Source organism: Bidens hawaiensis, unplaced genomic scaffold (assembly GCF_021521415.1).
Source record: "Bidens hawaiensis isolate Kalapana, Puna unplaced genomic scaffold, B.hawaiensis_p1.1 tig00041254_1, whole genome shotgun sequence".
NCBI lineage: Eukaryota > Viridiplantae > Streptophyta > Magnoliopsida > Asterales > Asteraceae > Bidens > Bidens hawaiensis.
The window spans coordinates 76,841-85,371 of NW_027497309.1; positions in this window are offsets into that span (position 1 = coordinate 76,841).

Sequence of the window (8,531 nt, forward strand, 5' to 3'; positions counted from 1 at the left end):
CCTTCACCGGGCCTTTTTTTAACTGAAGTGTAATCTAATTAGTTTATTGGTGGCGTTGACACTGACATGGCACAAACATTTATAATTTGATGAAGTGGCTGCCTGTGTGGCACTCTTATACGAGAAACTGATAAGGCTTAATGTTGATTAATTTGGACAACTTTGGTAGATCTGACAAGTTATTCTAAAGTTCCGAGCCAAAGTCGTTTTTATGGCAAGATGCAAATTTGGGGGTGTTTGATAAGATTCATATTTATAGGTTCCTAGCTTCTATCTATGCATACAAAAAGGTTTGATTCGAAAACAATGAAGAAAAAGTGCCAAAAAGGTTCGGGTATGTTGAGGGTGGCTGATGATGGTGGTACGTGTTGGCCGGTAGTGGTAGTGGCAGGTGATGGTGATCACTGGTGGCGGCCGTGGTGTTAGGCAACTTTTTGTATAACTAAGTCTTTTGTATTAAATATATGTAGTTGGGCTTTAAATGTTTATTTTCGTATGTATGAAGCCCAAGGAAAATGACCCAAGGGAAATGTAAACAAGCCCATTGGGCATTTGGAAATAAAATCATTTCTCATGCATGCTCCTCTATAAATATGAAGCATGCCATGAGAGAAACAACCCTTTGTCAAAATTCTCTAACACACACTTATTATCTTTCTCTCACTCTCTCTCCCATCTTTCTCTCTAAAACCGAACATAATACTCACGATCCAAGACCTCTTAGGTTGCTTAGTGTGATTTCCGCTAGCACTAAGTTTGATTGATCCAAGAACGTTGTTAGATCCACCCGCGTAGGAACCTACAATTGGTATCAGAGCTTCGGCTCACTAGTTGAGGGTTTTTGGATCACAACCTTGGGTTATGATCTTGAGATGAAGATAAGAAGTGTTCTTGAAAAGAAAACCACAAAAACAACAAAAAACAAGAAAAATACAAAAATATTCGGCTACAAAGTTCATAAAATGTCTTAGAGTGTGTTCTTAGTGAAAACAACAAGTGTACTGGCCTTAGATCTGAAAGTTTTGGGTTAAAATGTGTTAAAATTAGTGTTACGGGTATTTAAAATTGTTAAAATTGACAGGTTAAAATTTCGCTTCTCATGACATAAAAATCAGTACAACAACCTTTGACCAAAACTGACACGTTAGGTGAACAGATCCCTATAAAGATTTGCTTTTGGAAACTTAAACTTTTTCGCTTTGCATAAAGGTTTTTCGCTTCGCTTAAAACTTTTTCACTTCGCTTGGAGTTTTTCGCTTCACTTCACTGTTCACGTTTCGCTTCGTTTGGAAAGTTTTTCCCTTCGCTTCACTATTCACGTTTCGCTTCACTTGGAAACTTTTTCGCATCGCATCACTGTTCATTAAACTTTTTCGCTTCGCTTGAAATACTTTTTCGCTTCGCTTGAAAAACTTTTTCGCTTCGCTTAAAAGTCTGTTTCGTGCAAAATTCTTGGCTGAGAAGGAATTTTGAACTATTTAAGGCTTGTTAAGTGTTTGAGACTGTTGAGATCATGACGAGCACTGATTCTGAGTTGTTGAAGGGGTATTTGCTGTTAGAAAACCAAGTGGGAACACCTCAAAAACCTCCAAAGTACATGACCCTAGATGATAACTTTGTCGATTTTAAATGGAGGTTCATGAACTATATCTCGTGGACTGAAACTGAATTAATGAGATGTTTTGAACAAGGTCCTCATGTTCCCATGACTGTTACACAAGTTGGGGAACAACTAAAGACTCTTGAAAATTATGATCAAAATGATAGGGACCTGTTAGCACAAGACAAGAAAGCATATCTCATTTTGACAGTTTGTTTTTCAAATGAGATCACTAAGACTTTACGTGAACATAGAAGTGCAAAGGGTTTGTGGGATGCACTTGTTGAGAAGGTTGAGGGAAATGCTGAAATAAGGGAAAACAAGAAAGCCCTGTTGAAAGAAGAATTCAATATGTTCAACCATCGTCAAGGTGAAGGTGTGTTGGACTTGGTTAAGAGGTTTGAAAAGCTAATGGTAAGAGTCAGAGCTGCAAGTGTCAACATCACCAACTCTGAGGTCAAGCACAAGTTGATGAATTCGTTGCCTTATAGTTGGAGTACAAACACAATCACAATCAAGAGAACCACCAATCTGAATGCAATGACAAACAGTGATTTGATATCCACTATCAAGTCATTTGAAATGGACGAGCAAATGAGAATGAATAATCATTTGAGTTCTCTGAATCAAGCTGGGATGAGTACTGCATCCTCTAGTCCAACTACTTTTCTAAGCAAAACCCAGCAGAATGTGTACCATGTGAACACTCCAAAGTACTCCTCAAGTGTTCCTCCACAGACTACTGCCTTTATCTCAACAGGAAGTCAATCTGGGTCATCTGAGCCTAGCTCTTTTCAAAAGGCAATCGATAGTGCAGTTGAGCAAGCATTGAAGGCCCATGGAATTTCATCGTCATCAAAGAATGTCGCACCCCGACTAGCATAATGCGGAAGCGTAAAACGGGAATGTAACAGACACCTCTGGTATCAACACATTGTTTATAAAGAAACATACATACTAATTTACAATATATTACATTTCTTTGTTCTATCATTGTTTTACAGTCTAGGTGATACAAATAAAACTAGTTCGTTAACTATACGTTCTTACTACTAACACCCTTGCATCTATTCACATAGAATCAACCACACACCTTAGGCAAGTAACTGATCACCAAATCATTCCGATTTAGGTACACCTGAAAAGCAGTTTAAAACGGGTCAACTACTAGAGTTGGTGAGTTTCACGAGTTTCAAGAAATAGTAATGAGTATTCACAAGTTAACACTTGTAATCATGAAATAAGTATGTATGTATGTAAATGATGTAATTATGCAAAGCTACAGTGAAGCCTTGACTGTATGTGCTGCGTGCATCCATTTCCCACGCTTAATCAACCACTGTGGCCCTTTTCCGTCCACAACATGCCCCGGTAGCTATGTCTAACACTACATAGCTTATTTGTATAAATATGGTCATGTGCAAACGGCGCTATGTGACACAGCAACCAGGCCGATTCCGTTTGGGTTTGTCAAACCAATAGTACTATTCACAAACCACCGGCTCGAAGTTAATCACTGTGATCGTGGGGACTCTCGTGTGTTAGAACTTAGATAATTCACATCAATATACGTTTCAGGTATGTATATGTAATCAAACATGCTTTTCACCCCAAAAGTTTGTAAAACTGTTTAAAGAGTGGGGTCATGAAACTCACGGTTTATTAGATAATCAGTTTGTATCAGCTCGTGGTTTGTTCTGTCCGTTATCAGTAGTTCCTATAATTAATATTATAATAATATTAATATTTTAAAATTATTATAATCTCAATACTAAACTGGGCTGTATAACTAATCTGGATATAGCTAGAACGCCCAGAAAGTGGCAATAGGCTTAGGTTGTGATGTTGTTCAATGTCTAATACTTAAAACCGAACTTGGCTCAGATTCCCGTTTTCCCAACTGGGCCAAGTTGTTCGTTTACGCGTTCAGAAAACAATTATGGGGAAGTAAGCTTGGGTAAATGTATTGGTTAATAAAATGATTAAGTTATAAAGAAGGATCACATACTGGGGTCCCGGATTAGCCACGGAGCCCGTTTCCGTTTATTCAGTTTGATTTAAGAAGTAATGCGCACAATCCACCTGGATTGTCCAGGTTTCTCATAGAAAAGTTCGTTTTTACTTAATTAATCCAAAAATATGATTTTTGATCACTCTTGGTGTTTCGATATTCCCGCAGGTTCGTTAGTCGCGAACTTGCCGGTTTTTATAAAAACTGAATTTGTTTAATCTTCAAATTAGCATAATTAATTAACCGTTAATCATTAGATTATGAAAACTTAGAAACTTATCAATTAAAATATTTATATTTTTATAAAAATATTTCTGGAATTTTTTTACTGATTTATTAATTTATAAAAATTCAATTTATCAGCTATATTTCGCCTGAAAATCGTCCGTTTATCCCAAAAAATTTTAAAAAATTCCAAAAAAATTCCTGAATACTCAAATCATGTCCCAAAACAACCTTTATCAATTCTGGAATGTAAAATGCTCATGCGATATTTTTTTCGACCCAAATTCGGCTATAAAAATTCACACGAATGTATATACACAAAATACCTTTAGACTTCTTTAAATGATCCAAATATTCATATGTGATCTAAATACATCAAATGTGAGTTCCCAGAAAAATTTCATAACTTTTGAAGTATTTTAGCTATTTTTCCCAAATAAACGTCCCAATTCGGTAATAAATTCGCCAAATATTCTCGGATGGTCAAAAAATTACCAAATTTGAACAGGGACTCATTGACATGGTCCCTGATGTCCCTGCAAAATTTCAAGGCCTAAAAATATGGACATCACAACCTTAACCTAAACAGCCCGTAAGCGAGTGTTTTGGCATTACCTTAGCGGTTTTGGTTCGTTTGCGCCTTTCTAATCAACTTTTCAAGATCTTGTGCTCCTATGTAGGCTAAATAAAAGTCCTATATCACAAACCAAGCAGGTTTCATCAATAGAACAGCCCTTTAACTTAGGGTTTCGGTTAGTGCACAAAAACGAACTTTTGAACCGTAAAAACGCCGTTTCAACCCTTTAATCCGTGTTTGAAACTAGTTTTAACATCAAAATATGTTTTTGAATGATTTTTGAGAGTTTTACATGGTTAACTATGATTTTTAACAATCAAGACATGTTTATATGTTGTTAAACGAGTTTAAACGAATCAAAAATCGATTAATCATAAGGTTTTTACCTAGTTTTCTTGCTGGTTTTGGTTGGAGAAGAAGAATTCTAGAAGTTGTATATGAAAATATGTGTAAAAGTATCTTAAAACTAGTTTATATGTGAAAGGGAAAAAAAGGGGGGGTGGGGTGCTGCTGCGATTGGAACTTCATGGGGCCATTTTGGGCCCATTTTGGCCCAAGTTTCTGATTCTAAAGGCCCAAAAACGAAAAGCTCAGTCCAAATTTAGTTTGGGTTCAGTTTTTGGCGCGAAAAACTTATCGGGTGCGACAAAGAGTGCTAAAACGAGTGTTTTCGGCTAGTTTTGCGTAAAATTATAAAAACATACTATATGTTTGTAAAATTAAAAAATATTTTCAGGGATCGCTTAAAACATTTCAAATAAGTGTTTGGTAAGTATTTTTCGGCTTAACGGATGATACAATGCTTGGTTTGTAACTATCTTTCGCGTTTAAATCTATAGCGGGTAGTTAAACGATCATGTTTTCGTTTAACTTGTTTGTTATCGAACTAAGGCCATATTATTAATATTTTAGCTTGTATTAAACGTATATCACTTATAGATGGCCCCCCCCAGATATCTGGGTCATAACCCGACCCGTTCGCTTAATCGTTCGTTTGTTACGCAAAAGGCTTTTATTTGCTTAATCGGTAAATACGTACTGAGGTGTACCTTGTTTTGGCTCAAATGTCACATTCTCCCCCAGTTAGAAAATTTCGTCCCCGAAATTTGATTACTCAACTTTGTCTTTGTTTGGAAACAAGTGCGGGTATTTCTTTTTGAATTCGGATTTTCGCTCCCATGTGAATTCGGGTCCCCGTTCTGAATTCCACCGAACTTTTACCAGAGAAATTTTGTTGTGTCTTAATTGTTTTATTTTTCCCTCTTTCCACCGGTTCTTCAACGAAATTCAGTTTTTCGTTTATGTTTAAGTCTTTTAATGGCACGATTTCGGTTTCATCGGTAAGACACTTTTTCAGGTTCGAAACGTGAAAGACATCGTGAATAGAACTCAACTCCACAGAAAGCTACCAGACCTATCTTAGAAATGACTTCATATGGCCCAATGTATCGCGGAGCTAGTTTACCGGTTTTACCGAATCGAAAGACGCCTTTCCACGGGGATACTTTCAGAAAAACTTTGTCGCCTATTTCATAGGATAACGGCTTTCTACGAACATTAGCGTAGCTTTTCTGTCGATCTCGGGCGATTTTTAATTTGCTTGTGATTTTACGGATTTTGTTAGTGGTTTCTTGAATCAAGTCAGATCGTGTAATTTGGGTATCTCCCACCTCAGTCCAGCACAAGGGTGATCTACATTTCCTCCCGTACAGCGCTTCATATGGTGCCGCTTGAATGCTACTGTGATCGCTATTGTAGTACGAAAATTCAACCAGTGGAAGATGTTGATCCCAGTTTCCACCGAAGTCTAGTACACAAGTGCGAAGCAAATATTCTAAGGTTTGAATGGTTCGATCAGATTGACCGTCGGTTTTGGGATGGTAGGCGGTACTTAGGTCAATTCGGGTTCCCAAAGCTTCTTGTACGGCTTGCCAAAAACGAGAGGTGAAATGGCTATCATGATCAGAGATGATTGAAACGGGTACGCCATGTCGGGATACGATTTCATTGATGTAGATGTGAGCAAGTTTTTCGGTTGTGTAAGTGGTTCGGATTGGATGGAAGTGTGCGGATTTGGTTAGTCGGTCAACTATCACCCATATTGCATCATTTCCTCGGGAATTTTTAGGGAGGTGGGTTACAAAATCCATGGTAATTTGTTCCCATTTCCATTGTGGGATTTCCGGTTGGTGCAACATTCACAAAGGCTTTTGATATTCGGCTTTAACCCTCGCACAGGTTAAACATTTACTGACATACGTGGCTATATCCTTCTTCATACCGGGCCACCAATAATACTCCTTCAAGTCCTTATACATCTTATTTGTTCCTGGGTGAATGGAGTATTTGGACTTATGGGCTTCGTCCATGATCAAGTCACGCAGATTGCTGAAAGTGGGAATCCAAACTCGGTTTTTGTAGTATAAAATTTCATCGGTTCTTTCTTCAAAATTTTGTTCGGTCCCATGCAAGTTTTCATCTTCTAAGTGATCTCCTTTCAAAGCTTCATTTTGAGCAATACGAATTTGTTCGGTGAGACTGGTTTGGACGATCATTCCAAGTGCTCGGACTCGTAGTGGTTTGATCCTGTGTTTTCTGCTCAAAGCATCTGCCACTATATTAGCCTTGCCCGGATGGTATCGAATCTCACAGTCATAGTCATTTAACAGTTCTACCCATCTCCTCTGCCTCATGTTTAGTTCTTTCTTGTCGAAAATATGCTGTAGGCTCTTGTGGTCAGTGTATACTGTACATTTGGTGCCATACAAATAGTGCCTCCAGATCTTAAGTGCGAAAATAACCACGCCCAGTTCCAAATCATGGGTAGTATAATTCTTCTCGTGCACCTTTAATTGTCGAGAAGCGTATGCTATGACTTTGTTTCTTAGCATAAGTACGCACCCTAAACCTTTTCAAGAAGCGTCACAATAAACTACCAGATCATCAGTTCCCTCTGGAAGACTTAGTATCGGGGCTTGACATAGTTTCTGTTTCAGCAATTGAAAAGCCGCTTCTTGTTCTTCTCCCCATACATAAGCACGATCTTTTTGAGTCAAAAGGGTTAAAGGTTGGGCTATGCTCGAAAAATTAGCAATAAAGCGCCGATAATACCTAGCTAAACCCAAAAATTGGCGAATTTCTTTCGGTGACTTTGGGGCTTGTCAATTTTTGATGGCTTCAATCTTACTCGGGTCTACATGGATACCGTGTCGGTTAACAACGTGCCCTAGAAATTGTACCTCTTGTAGGAAAAATTCACATTTTGACAACTTGGCATACAACTTTTCCTGCCTCAACAATTCCAAAATGGTTCGTAAATGCTACTCGTGTTCCTCCTTGGTTTTTGAATATATCAAAATGTCATCAATAAACAAGATAACGAATTTGTCGAGGTACGGTTTACAAACTCGATTCATAAGATCCATGAAAACTGCGGGAGCATTAGTTAGTCCGAACGGCATAACTAAGAATTCGTAGTGGCCATAACGAGTTCGGAACGCCGTTTTAGACACATCTTCCTCTTGAATTTAACTTGGTGGTAACCGGATCGATGGTCAATTTTCGAGAAGTAGTTTGCCCCTTGAAGTTGGTCAAATAAGTCGTCTATTCGTGGAAGAGGGTATCGGTTTTTGATGGTAACTTTATTTAATTCCCGGTAATCGATACACATTCTAAAACTTCCATCTTTCTTCTTTACGAACATTACCGGTGCTCCCCAAGGAGAATAACTAGGACGAATGAAACCCTTATTTAACAACTCATGTAACTGGTTAGATAATTCTTGCATTTCAGAGGGTGCCAGCCGGTAAGGTGCCTTAGCAATGGGGGCTGATCATGGAATTAAGTCTATACAGAATTCAACTTGTCGGTTCGGTGGTAATCCAGGTAGATCATTGGGAAAGACATCGGGGTATTCACGTACAACGGGGATATCTTCTATGCATTTCTCATCAGGGTTCTTTATAGTCACGTTTGCCAAAAATGTCATACAACCTTGGCGTAAACATTTCAACATTTTGAGATGAGACACGAGAGGTAATATCGAACCAGACTTCTCTCCCTGTACCACAATCACCTCACCATTCGAAAAGGGAATTTTAACTGTCTTGTCGTTACAC